The sequence below is a fragment of the Balaenoptera ricei genome, chromosome 3, assembly GCF_028023285.1.
Source record: "Balaenoptera ricei isolate mBalRic1 chromosome 3, mBalRic1.hap2, whole genome shotgun sequence".
Classification (NCBI taxonomy): domain Eukaryota; kingdom Metazoa; phylum Chordata; class Mammalia; order Artiodactyla; family Balaenopteridae; genus Balaenoptera; species Balaenoptera ricei.
Genome location: NC_082641.1, coordinates 117,098,892 through 117,112,266, shown reverse-complemented (window position 1 = coordinate 117,112,266; position 13,375 = coordinate 117,098,892). Strand labels below are relative to the sequence as shown.

Sequence of the window (13,375 nt, the reverse complement as noted above, 5' to 3'; positions counted from 1 at the left end):
TGGCAAGCCTTATTCTCCACATGTGATCTCCCAAAGCTTTGGTGCTTGGGGACCTTTATTAGGGACAATGTCAGAGGAGAGAAGGGTTCAACCAATAGAGTATGGCAGAAATAATGCTACGTGACTTCTGAGGCTAGATCATGAAAATACCATGCACCTTAATGCTTGGTTCTCTTGGGATGCTCATTCTTGGAAACCAGCCACTAAGTTGTGAGGAGGCCAAGCAGATACTGGGAGAGGCCACTTGTCAGTGTCTTGGCTGACAGCCCCAGCTGAGGTCCCAACTGACAGCCAGCGTCAACTGCCAGCCATGTGAGTGAGAACCACGCCTTAGTTGAGCCACGCCAGTGGACAGTGCACAGAGCAGAGTCTATTCTTCCCTGCCAAGCCCTGCCCAAATTGCTAAATAAATGACTGTGGATGCTTTGTTATGCGGCTGTAGCTGTGTCTGCTCTGTGTGTGTGTTCCTGTGATTCAGTGCCTTTGCGCGTGCCCATAGGCAGTACATTTGTGTCAAATGGCTATGTACATGAGTAGGTGTGTGGTTGAAGGTGTTTCTGGAGACAGAATCATGGTTCTTGGGGTTTAGCTTTGGCCTCAGTGGGAGCTGTTTGGTGAGAACCCTTTGAATCTTGTCTGTCTTCTGAGTCTCTTCTTTTGTGTGCTTTCCCTTTGAACCAGAGAGGCCTGTTTAGCTGAAAGCAAGTGCAGCTTAAATTTACTTACCTTTTTCTGGCCAAAACCCCCTGGAGATGCCAAAGGCTTCTACCAGGTGGGAGGCTGCCATCCAGAGGCCTCACATCCCTTTCACAGGGGCTGAAAACACTGTTTTTTAAATTTTCCTTTTCTGCTACTGAGGCCTTCAGAAATGCACCTGAGCAAAGCACAGACACGGGTCGTTGATGTCTCCTGGGATAGAGAGACCTAGAATTCCTGACTGGCACCAAGGAAGCTGCTGATGGGCTCAAGTGTGCCTGGTCCCAGGGCAGAGGTCATCTCGTCTTTGCCCTGCCTTAGCTGCTGCCACCTACTGCATCTGAGTGCAGCACAGGTAGTAGAGGACCCTGGTTCAGATGGCCAGTTCCTCTTGGTCTCCTCGGCAGTGCCCCTCAGCTTCTCACTCTCAGCTTCTTGCTTCTTCCATGTTGGCAGCTCGATTTAGCTTTTCTGGGAATGCAGAGAGCTCTCTCTAGCTTCACACTCCTGCCCTTGCACTGACTCTCAGCCTCTCAGGACCTCTAAAGCACTGTTTTCCAACAGAGCTTTTAGCGATGATGGAAATGTTTCATAATCTGCACTGTCCAATATGGTAGACATTAGCCACATGTGGCTCTTGAGCACTTGAAATGTGACTGGTGTGACTAAGGAACTGAACTTAAAATTTTATTTAATTTTAATTAATTTAAATCTAAATACTGCATGTGGCTATAGGCTACTGTGTTGGACAGCACAGCTCTGAAGAGTTCAGAGAGAAGAGTTTTTCTTTTATTTGTAAAATGGGGATAAAAATTGGCCCCATCTGCCTCATAGGGCTGTCTGAAGCAAACAAGATGATGAATGTGAAAAAGTTTTATTCATGTAAGGGATCTGGAAAGATAGACAGCAGTGTGAACTTATAGCTCTTTGTTAATATTTCTGTTTTATGGCCCTTGCTGGACTGTGTTGATTTGATCTGTTTACATTTCTGTGTCTCTCATCTGACTCTGAGCTCTTTGAGGGTAAGAACAGGTGGGATAGTATCAGAGATGTATCCTTACCGCATGTAGCTTGGTACTCATGTTCAAGTAAATAAAATGTCTGGAGTTCAGAAGTGATTCCTGGCAGCAGGATTTAAAGTGTATGGTGAGGGACTTCCCTGGTGGCGCAGTGGTTAAGACTCTGTGCTCCCAATGCAGGGGGCCGGGGTTCGATCCCTGGCCAGGGAACTAGATCCCACATGCATGTCGCAACTAAGAGTTTGTATGCCACAGCTAAGGAGCCCACCTGCTGCAACTAAGGAGCCCAGGTGCTGCAACTAAGGAGCTAGCGAGCTGCAACTAAGGAGCCCTCAAGCCACAACTAAAGGAGCCCACCTGCTGCAACTAAGACCTGGTGCAACCAAATAAATAAATAAATTAAATAAATAAAAAAAAATAAAGTGTATGGTGAGAGCTGGGATTGGGGGGTACACAGAGAGGAGGGGGCAGGACAATAGGGTGGTGAGACAGAGAGCTAGGGCTCCGGCTCCCCACATTCAACATTTTAGGGCCATCCAGAGAGAGCAGGGAGCCAATTCCTGATGCCAGGAATGCTTTCACACAACTGGGTATCAGGCTTGTCGGAGATTAATTGAGAAAGTTTGATCAGAGGAGAAATGATCTATTCACACATTTTGCTTGTTGAGGTAGGCCAGATTGATCATATAAATCTCTGCTTAGCCAGGGCTCTGGGGGTGGGTGCTGTGGTTTCCTTTAATTGATGGTGGCAAGGTTGAAGGTGGTTCCCCTGGCTCTTTACCTTTCCAAGGTTTTGCTCTTCTGGGGAGTGGAAGAGGGAATTTGGAAGCTCTCCAACAGAGCTGTAAGGGACAGAAGGCTTTTTAGTTGTTGTTTACTTATTGAAAAGAAAATTTAAAACTTATTTCCGCTCAATTCCAAGAGTAATATAGGGAAACAGAAGAGATCAACGTGATCCCACCACCCAATCTGATCCCTGGATTTCAAACTTTCCACCTTTACAGTGGTCCTCCTTGTTTGGGGGCCACGAGAGTAGAGGCAATCTGCTTAGGCCCAGCCCTGCACTCTGATTTTAGCAGCTCAGTAGGCTTGAGCTTGGAGCTAGTTCCCCTGGGAAGGGGTTCTCAATCAGGGCTTTTAGAGGTTTGGGGATTGGGGGGACACAGAATTTTCCTTCTGCACATATTTGAGCTGGTTAGATCTGTCCCAAGAAGGAAGGCAGGCTCCTGTGAGTGTTGGCAGCTCTGTGTCCAGCTGGACTCTTCTCTTGGCTCATGCATTTATGTATGAATTCTGAGATTTGAGTTATTCTATTTTTAAGCATCTTACTCTTGTAGTACTTTACTAATATCTTTTTTATAACTTGTGTCAGGCTCAATTGTAATTTATATGTTCACTCTGCAATGTATCACTGATGCAGTAAATACTTGTTGAACATTTATTATCTGTCCTCATGGTACTAGGCAGTGACACAAACTAGAATTATTCCTGGGCCCAGCTATTCTCACCAGCCTCCTGGGTGTTCCATGGGAAAAGTGAGCTGTTCTCTGTCCTTTCCCACCCAGTCCCCGGGAAGTTATCTTATGTAGGTTTTTCTAATAAAGTGGCACTACTCACTGAAGCCTAGGGGCTTGTTCTCTCTTCCCAGGCTACTAACCAAAGTTTGTTCATGGTTGTGAAATCAATCTTCCATCTGCTTGAAGTAAACATAATCAAGAAAGTAGATTAACTGCTAGAAGCTCACATAATACATGGAAAAGGGAAAGGAACTCCACAGATAGGTTGATTGTTTGCTATTATTGTTTAGATTATCCTTTCTCTGACTTAAATTCCCAGTTATAGCACTTTCGGACTGTATGAACTTGTGTAAGTCTTTCAACCTCTTTTGAGCCACAGCTTCCCCATCTATAAAAAGGGGGTGACAGTTCTGATCTTAAGAAGTTATGAGGGGCTTCCCTGGTGGCGCAGTGGTTAAGAATCCGCCTGCCAATGCAGGGGACACGGGTTCGAGCCCTGGTCCGGGAAGATCCCACATGCCGCAGAGCAACTAAGCCCGTGCGCCACAACAACTGAGCCTGCGCCCTAGAGCCTGCGAGCCACAACTACTGAAGCCCGCACGCCTAGAGCCCATGCTCCACAACGAGAGAAGCCACCGCAACGAAAAGCCCGTGCACTGCAACGAAGAGTAGCCCCCGCTCGCCGCAACTAGAGAAAGCCCGCGTTCAGCCACAGATACAACGCAAAAAAAAAAAAAAAAAGTTATAAGAAGTAAATATAATGTATACGCAACACCTGGCGTATATAAATAAGATATTCAGTGGTAAAACGGAATTAGAGCTGCTGGTGACTTTTATTTTTAAAATAATTGGTCGTTGTCAATTCACACATTACATAAGTATATAAAGTAGGTGACTTGCAGGTGCCCTATTCTGCATAAATTTTCTAAGGACTGTTTATTGCTTCAGACTCCTTACTGCTTTATCCCAACTGAGTCACACCAGTTTGATTTTTTACTCCCTACCACCTCTGGTTTCTTTTTGGCCACGCTATGCGTCTTGTGGGAATCTTAGTTCCCCAACCAGGAATCGCACCCTTACACCCTGCAGTGGAAGCCCGGAGTCTTAACCCTTGGACCACCAGAGAAGTCCTCCTCTGACTTCTTTCTGATAATCCTTCCGCTAGGAAGAAGTTAAGTTCTGGTTTAGGAGCAAAACCAGGCCCGCGGGTACCTCACGCTGGCGGAGGGATACTGGGGTAAATAAGTTCCAGGAGGTTTGCTGAGATAGACGCTAGGGGGCGGGACTTAACAGAAGCCGGGATGGGTGGGGCTGACAACTCCGAGTGCGGGAAAGGGAGTGAGGTGGCTGTACGCTGTCTGGAAGACGACAGTTGGGCGAGGAGGCGAGTGACATAATAGCCGCGCGCTCACGGCTTCTGACGGTGGCCGCTGCGTCTGCGTACGGGGAGCTGGTTGCCGCTGCGGCCGCCTGGAATTGTGGGGGTTGTGTCTGCCCCTCGGCTGCCGGGCTGGAAGCCGAAGGTAGGGGCGGTGAGGGCCGCCCGGCCCTGGGCCTGGGCTGGGGGCTCAGGGCGCTGCCCGGGTCTCCTCCCGCCAGAGGCCCCGGCGCCTTCCCAGCAGTGTTGTGGGGCCCCTACATGTCGCTCCCCTGGTGTCTGCGAAGCGGGACGTACAGGGGGGCTCTGGGCTCCTCACTAGTTTCCGCAGACCTGGCTTCTCAGCCCAAGGCTGCCTTCTCTACTTTTCCCACTCAAAACGTCTCCCGTAACCCTGCTTAAAGTCCAGGAGATGAGGCAATGGGGGTCCGAGACGGGCGTTTGGCTTCGCATCTGTTTTAGTTCCCTTCCCTGTTCCCTTTTCCCGGCCTCAATTTCTGCATTTGTCCAGCTGCTCCAGTGTTGACATTCTGGTGTCTCTTCACCATGTGGAATTGAGCCTTACCCGCGTCGTATTTCCACTCCTGTCTTGTGTTATCCTTTGCCCTGGTAGATGAAATACTTGCCTTTAAAGTAGGGGTTAGAGACTTTGGTGTGTTTCAAATCACCCAGAAGGTTGTGCATATCCCTGGGTTTTACTTACAGGAATTTTGGGTAAAGTGGGGCATGGGCACCTGCAATCCTTCCCAGGTGGTTCTGATTTAGGTGGTCTGGAAATCCTCGCTTTGAAATTCTCTGCTACAGGAGGCAGGAGAAAATCATTTGAAATATGAGCCCCAAGTGGGAAAAACAAGGAGTCAGGAAATGCCCAACACCTAAGAGGCCAGTGGAGGCTTCCTTTGCACTAGAGGAGCTAGAGGGCTGTTTGATGCCTTAAAAAATAATAATAATTTAAAAAATATGATTCATATGTAAGATCAATTTTCTAATATTTTTAAATGCTTGGCCTCGATTCAAGTCCAGCTGGCTTTCCGGCCTAAATAAAACAAAACAAAAAGGCAAACTGCTTTGGGGGATTGAGGGGGTTAGATTAAACCCAGACTAGGTAGGTAGGCAAAGAATGAATCCTCCATGTTTGCTAAGAGAAGAAATTGATTTTTATAAACACAGTGTTTGTTTTGACAGTGTGAAAGATGTGTTTTGTATCTATGTGTCTTTTTAGCTCCCAACCCATCCAAGCTCTTTTCTTTTATGATAACACTATAGCCAGATTTGGAGATTGGATAGGATTTTGATGGGAGTCAGGACGTGAGGATATTAGGATTGATGTTTGTTTAAAATGGATCAGGACTTGGTCTGTGGCTTCAGTTGAGAACGTGGCCCTTGGGTTTTAAAGGTGTTGCCACACCAGATTTATTTTTACCTTTCTTTTGGGTGTTTGGTGAATTTTACCAGCTAATTAATACATGTGCTGTTCTGATGAAATTGGCAACAGAAAAGACTTACTGCCCCCATTTTACAGACGATGGGAATGGGGAGTATGTTAGTAGGGATGTGGTAGCTCAGGAATGAGAAATTGCCTTGTCCTCTGATTCCTGCTTTCTTCACCTTTCCTGCTGTCTTTGAATACCAGCTGTTACTTCTCTGCAGAGACCAATTTTGAGCCCTGGTGTGTTTCATTGACAGGAGAAAAGGATAATGAAGTGAAACTGAAAGTTAAAAAAAAGGGTTTGAAATAAACATGCCAGAACTTAATTCTCACTGAGTTTTGTTCTCCTTTAGAACGGTATGTGTAGGTGCAAGTGGAGGGGGTTGAGGGTGGCATCACTTAAGTGATATGGCCTTTGTTTTTTGTTTTTGTTTTTTTTGGCTGCACCACACGGCATATGGGATTTTAGTTTCCCGACCAGGGATCAAACCTGTGTCCCCTGCATTGGAAGTGTGGAGTCTTAAACACTGGACTGCCAGGGAATTCCCATATAAAAAAAAATTTTTTTTGATATGGCCTTTGTACAAAGTAGTTTTGAAAATCCAACTCTGACAGAGACATTTTTGAACCATATGAGAGATCAGTTTCATTAGTACATGATACCATACTTTTTTTTTTTTTTTTAAACCCCAAATGGCATGGGTAAGCAATCTTGTCCCTTGACTTCAGGTGAATTAACAGTTCATTTGAAGTGGACCTAGTGGTGAACATAAGTTTTTTTTTTTTTTTTGGCCACGCGACGAGGCTTGTGGGGTCTTAGTTCCCGTACCAGGGATTGCACCCAGGCCCTCGGCAGTGAAAGGGCAGAGTCCTAACCACTGGACTGCCAGGGAATTCCCTGAACATGAGTTTTGATTCTGAATCTATTTCTTATTAGCCATATGACCTTGGACAAAAATGGGATAAAAATGGGAATAATATTTTAAAGAGTGGTTAAATGAGGTAGTACATATGAAAGCTCTTGGGACGTAGGAATGCAATAACTGTTTTCACCCTCAAAGAATGAAGATTTGCTATAAATGAGAATATTCTGAAAGACAGGGGCGTTTGTAAAGGCAAGTTGTGCCTTTTTCCAAATAGGTGGATGCCTTCTAATTGTCATTTCATTTATGTTTGTGGATTCATGCTCTGACCTTCTCATCCTGCCTCCTGTCTTTTTCTTGATTCATTTTCTTTTTTTTTTTTTAACATCTTTATTGGAGTATGATTGCTTTACAATGGTGTGTTAGTTTCTGCTGTATAACAAAGTGAATCAGTTATACATATACATATATCCCCATATCCACTCCCTCCCACCCTCCCTATCCCACCCCCCCATCCCACCCCTCTAGGTGGTTACAAAGCATAGAGTTGATCTCCCTGTGCTATGCAGCTGCTTCCCACTAGCTGTTTTACATTTGGTAGTGTATATATGTCCATGCCACTCTCTCACTTCGTCCCAGCTTACCCTTCCCCCTCCCCATGTCCTCAAGTCCATTCTGTATGTCTCCGTCTTTCTTCTTGTCCTGCCCCTAGGTTCTTCAGAACCATTTTTTTTTTTTTTGGATTCCTATATATTTTTTAGCATACGGTATTTTTTTTTCTTTTTTTTATGGGGTGTAGATATTCTTACACCCATTTTATAGTTTAGGAAATGTAGAGCCAGGGAGTGGTCTCAGTTAATGGTACTCATGATAGGGTTTTTTTTTTTTTTTTGAATTTTATTTAATTTATTTTTTTATACAGCAGCTTCTTATTAGTCATCCATTTTATACACATCAGTGTATACATGTCGATCCCAATCTCCCAATTTGGTATTTGTTTTTCTCTTTCTGACTTACTTCAATCTGTATGACAGACTCTAGGTCCATCCACCTCACTACAAATAACTCAATTTCATTTCTTTTTATGGCTGAGTAATATTCCATTGTATATATGTGCCACATCTTTATCCATTCATCTGTCGATGGACACTTAGGTTGCTTCCATGTCCTGGCTATTGTAAATAGAGCTGCAATGAACATTGTGGTACATGACTCTTTTTGAATTATGGTTTTCTCAGGGTGTATGCCCAGTAGTGGGATTGCTGGGTCGTATGGTAGTTCTATTTTTCATTCATTTTCTATCCTTTCCTGAGTGAAGCTGTGCTGCGGAGGCCATCTGCCAGTTTCTTGGAGTAAGCCTCTTTTCAGGAGAGCTAATCTGAACATTCTTACAGTGCCAGCCCCTTGGTTGTGGATTCCTGGGGATTTTTCTCTGGGGCCTCAGCTGGTGCTTAGATCACGCTCTGTAGCACAGGAATCTCTAATGCCTGGATTTGGTGTCAATTTGGAGACCTGTCCTTGTGGAGCTAATCTTTTCTCTTTCTGAGCAAGGATGAATGCTTTATCCTTCTCTGAGTCGGCTTTAAGCTGCAAGCCTTAGTCTTCCATAACATAGAGCTTCTTATTTTAATTATAAGGAAGGAATATCCTGCCCGTTTCTTTTCTTTCTTTACTTTCACCAAGGGTTTTACTGCTGAGTAGGGGAGGAGGATAGCCTGTTGTCATTCAGGTGGGGCTGTCGGTAACCCCTGATTACTAGCTTCAACAGTAATTGAGTTTGTCTTTGGGATAAAAACCTCATAAAAGCTGCTCAGGACACATGTGAAGAACCTGTCAGAATTTTCCTGATTTGTGAAGAGTTTACACCTGTAAACTTGTGTAAACCTGTAAACATCCTCACTTGTGCAATTTTCTACTTTGGAGATAGAATCCAGGAGCAACTGAACTATGTTTAGCCCAGACTGATAGACAAGGGTGTGGTTATGTTGGCTGGCCATGTCTGCCCTCATTCTTCTAATAGTGTCCTAGGCACTATTTGAGGCATTGAGAAGTGACTTAGTCAGTTATGGGCTGCTATAACAGAATACCATAGATTGGGTGGTTTAAGTAACAAACACTTATTTCCCACAGTTCTGGAGGCCGGAAGTGCAAGATTAGGGTGCCAGTATGACCAGGTTCTTGAGGAACTGGGTTGTCCCTTTGGACATCTAATCAAGTGTTTCTCAACCTTTTTTCATTAGCACCTTTTGAGACATTTTTTTCCCTAATTGCCCCCCTGCCTCCAGTCAGTGGAATTTTAATACCATAGATGTACTGTGTATCTGTTTATGTACTGTGGCTCTTTGGAGGGCCACAAACTGTTGTAATATCTAAGATTTTTTCTTCCCCAAGAATCAATTTTCACCCCTTTGGGGGTGATTTTGCCCTTATTGAGAATGCATGGTCTTATCCTATATTGTCTCACTAATACAGTCATCAAGGCTTGTTTTCTATCTAGAAATTGCAGCTGTTACCATGAGCTTTTTCAACACCTCAAACACCAAACTAGTGAAAGCAGGAGAATATTATCTTATTCAGTCCTCACATCAACCTTGTAAGATAGTTGGTATCATCCCCATTTTACAGATGAAGTAACTGAAGCTTAGTGAGGTTAAGTGATTTGGTCAAGGTCAAAAAGTTTGGTGTAGTCAGTCTTTAAATCCAGTTCTGATTCTAAAGCTATTTTTGTTGACTCTGCTGCCCATCCCCACTCCTCAAGAGTCTGCGATCATCAGCAGGATAATCAACCATTCAACTTATTTTCTCAAGGCCCTGCTAGGTGCCAAGCCCAATGAAAAATGTTATGAAAAGAGAGTTCCTGCTGTTGAAGAGGTCACTGAGTGACCTCTTACATGTTGGAGATGCCTTAGGGATAGTGCCTTTGTTACCCTCTCCTGTTTGGGCCTCTTATGGGATGGCTGGCTCTAGCTAATGGCTGTCATGGAAAGATTGGAGCTAGCTGGCTTTTAGGAGGGTCACAGCTGTGGATTTGTCTTTATTCCATTTTCCAACCAGCAGAGCTGTTTCTAATCACTGAGCATGATATGTACAGGGTATAAACAAATGGATGTAGCAGGTCCAGTAAACTCCTTGGCCATTAGATGTTTGTAAGCATGAGGATTAGTAAGAATGATGTTTATTTTTTGCTTATTGATGTTCTTAATAATTCAGAGCAGAAGTTGTTTGTCCCTTTCTGAAGTTATTCTATACTGTCTGCCTCAAAGCCTAATGATGTTAAGAGATTTGGAAAGAAATGGAATATGGGTGGAGGTAGGAGGGATATTTTTACTTGGACTTCTCCAAAGAGGCAGGAATTGAATTTATTCTTTACATTTGCTTCTCTGGTGGCTCCTTGGCCTTGCTCACAGCTGAGCCCAGGTGTTCCTGGTCTAGAAATTGGAGCCTTTGGGTAGTGTCTGATGTTTAGCCCATGTCACATGTCATATCTACACAGAAATGGGAAGGGGTATGTTTATGGGGTCCGATTGCTGGCTGTCGTGACTGAAAGCATTTTTTTTTGAATTTTTGAATTTTATTTTTTTTTTTATACAGCAGGTTCTTATTGGTTATCCATTTTATACATATTAATGTATATTAATGTATATATGTCAATCCCAATCTCCCAATTCATCCCACCACCACCACCCCCCACGCCAGTTTCCCCCCTTGGTGTCCATATGTTTGTTCTCTACATCTGTGTCTCTATTTCTCTACATCTATGTCTCTATTTCTGCCCTGCAAACCAGTTCATCTGTACCATTTTTCTAGGTTCCACACATATGCATTAACATGAGTAATATTCCATTGTATATGTGTACCACATCTTCTTAATCCATTTGTCTGTCGGTGGGTATTTAGGTTGCTTCCATGACCTGGCTATTGTAAATAGTGCTGCAATGAACATTGGGATGCATGTGTCTTTTTACTTATTTATTTATTTGTTTGTTTATTTATTTTTATATTTTTTATTTTTGGCTGTGTTGGGTCTTCGTTTCTGTGCGAGGGCTTTCTCTAGTTGTGGCAAGCGGGGGCCACTCTTCATCGTGGTGTGCGGGCCTCTCACTATCGCGGCCTCTCTTGTTGCGGAGCACAGGCTACAGACGCGCAGGCTCAGTAGTTGTGGCTCACGGGCCCAGTTGCTCCGTGGCATGTGGGATCCTCCCAGACCAGGGGTCGAACCCGTGTCCCCTGCATTAGCAGGCAGACTCTCAACCACTGTGCCACCAGGGAAGCCCCTGCATGTGTCTTTTTGAATTATGGTTTTCTCTGGGTATATGCCCAGTAGTGGGATTGTTGGGTCATATGGTAATTTTATTTTTAGTTTTTTAAGGAACCTCCATACTGTTCTCCATAGTGGCTGTATCAATTTACATTCCCACCAGCAGTGCAGGAGGGTTCCCTTTTTTCCACACCCTCTCCAGCATTTGTTGTTTGTAGATTTTCTGATGATGCCCATTCTAACTGGTGTGAGGTGATACCTCATTGTAGTTTTGATTTTCATTTCTCTAATAATTAGTGATGTTGAGCAGCTTTTCATGTGCTTCTTGGCCATCTGTATGTCTTCTTTGGAGAAATGTCTATTTAGGTCTTCTGCCCATTTTTTGATTGGGTTGTTTGTTTTTTTAATATTGAGCTGCATGAGCTGTTTATATATTTTGGAGATTAATCCTTTGTCCATTGATTCGTTTGCAAATATTTTCTCCCATTCTGAGGGTTGTCTTTTCATCTTGTTTGTAGTTTCCTTTGCTTTGCAAAAGCTTTTACGTTTCATTAGGTCTCATTTGTTTATTTTTGTTTTTATTTCCATTACTCTAGGAGGTGGATCAAAAAGATCTTGCTGTGATTTATGTCAGAGTGTTGTTCCTATGGTTTCCTCTAAGAGTTTTATAGTGTCCGGTCTTACATTTAGGTCTTTAATCCATTTTGAGTTTATTTTTGTGTATGGTGTTAGGGAGTGTTTTAATTTCATTCTTTTACATGTAACTGTCCAGTTTTCCCAGCAACACTTATTGAAGAGACTGTCTTTTCTCCATTGTATATCTTTGTCTCCTTTGTCATAGATTAGTTGACCATATATGTGTGGGTTTATCTCTGGGCTTTCTATCCTGTTCCATTGATCTATATTTCTGTTACTGTGCCAGTACCATACTGCCTTGATTACTGTAGCTCTCAAGTATAGTCTGAAGTCAGGGAGTCTGATTCCTCCATCTCCGTTTTTTTCCCCTCAAGACGGCTTTGGCTAGTCGGGGTCTTTTGTGTCTCCATACAAATTTTTAAGATTTTTTGTTCTAGTTCTGTAAAAAATGCCATTGGTAATTTGATAGGGATTACATTGAATCTGTAGATTGCTTTGGGTAGTAGAGTCATTTTCACAATATTGATTCTTCTAATCCAAGAACATGGTATATCTCTCCATCTGTTGTATCATCTTTAATTTCATTCATCAGTATCTTATAGTTTTCTGCATACAGGTCTTTTGTCTCCCTAGGTAGGTTTATTCCTAGGTATTTTATTCTTTTTGTTGCAGTGGTAAATGGGAGTGTTTTCTTAATTTCTCTTTCAGATTTTTCATCATTAGTGTATAGGAATGCAATAATTTCTGTGCATTAATTTTGTATCCTGCAACTTTACCAAATTCATTGATTAGCTCTAGTAGTTTTCTGGTGACATCTTTAGGATTCTCTATGTATAGTATCATGTCATCTGCAAACAGTGACAGTTTTACTTCTTCTTTTCCAATTTGTATTCCTTTTATTTCTTTTTCTTCTCTGATTGCCGTGGCTAGGACTTCCAAAACTATGTTGAATAATAGTGGCGAGAGTGGACATCCTTGTCTTGTTCCTGATCTTAGAGGAAAGGCTTTCAGTTTTTCACCATTGAGAATGATGTTTGCTGTGGTTTTGTCATATATGGCCTTTATTATGTTGAGGTAGGTTCCCTCTATGCCCACTTTCTGGAGAGTTTTTATCATAAATGGGTGTTGAATTTTGTCAAAAGCTTTTTCTGCATCTATTGAGATAATCATATGATTTTTATTCTTCAATTTGTTAATATGGTGTATCACATTGATTGATTTGCATATACTGAAGAATCCTTGCATCCCTGGGATAAATCCCACTTGATCGTGGTGTATGATCCTTTTAATGTATTGTTGGATTCTGTTTGCTAGTATTTTGTTGAGGATTTTTGCATCTATATTCACCAGTGATATTGGTCTGTAATTTTTTTTTTGGTAGTATCTTTGTCTGGTTTTGGTACCAGGGTGATGGTGGCCTCATAGAATGAGTTTGGGAGTGTTCCTCCCTCTCATATATTTTGGAAGAGTTTGAGAAGGATAGGTGTTAGCTCTTTTCTAAATGTTTGATACAATTCACCTGTGAAGCCATCTGGTCCTGGACTTGTGTTTGTTGGAAGATTTTAAATCACAGTTTCAG

At 43.0% G+C, this 13,375-nt stretch overlaps 1 protein-coding gene across 6 annotated transcripts in view; it reads left to right on the top strand.

Moving 5' to 3' along the window:
* Nucleotides 1-13,375, top strand: part of SIL1 (SIL1 nucleotide exchange factor) — a 313,911-nt gene that overhangs the window by 45,452 nt on the left and 255,084 nt on the right. For 3 of the 6 annotated variants that reach the window (XM_059917201.1, XM_059917195.1, XM_059917196.1), the window contains exon 1: nucleotides 4,536-4,755. The exons of 2 other annotated variants lie outside the window; for them this stretch is intronic. The gene's annotated coding sequence lies outside the window, so the exon portion shown is untranslated. Of the gene's footprint in view, nucleotides 1-4,535; nucleotides 4,756-13,375 lie in introns of those variants that run through there. One more of the 6 variants, XM_059917200.1, reaches the window with a different exon arrangement.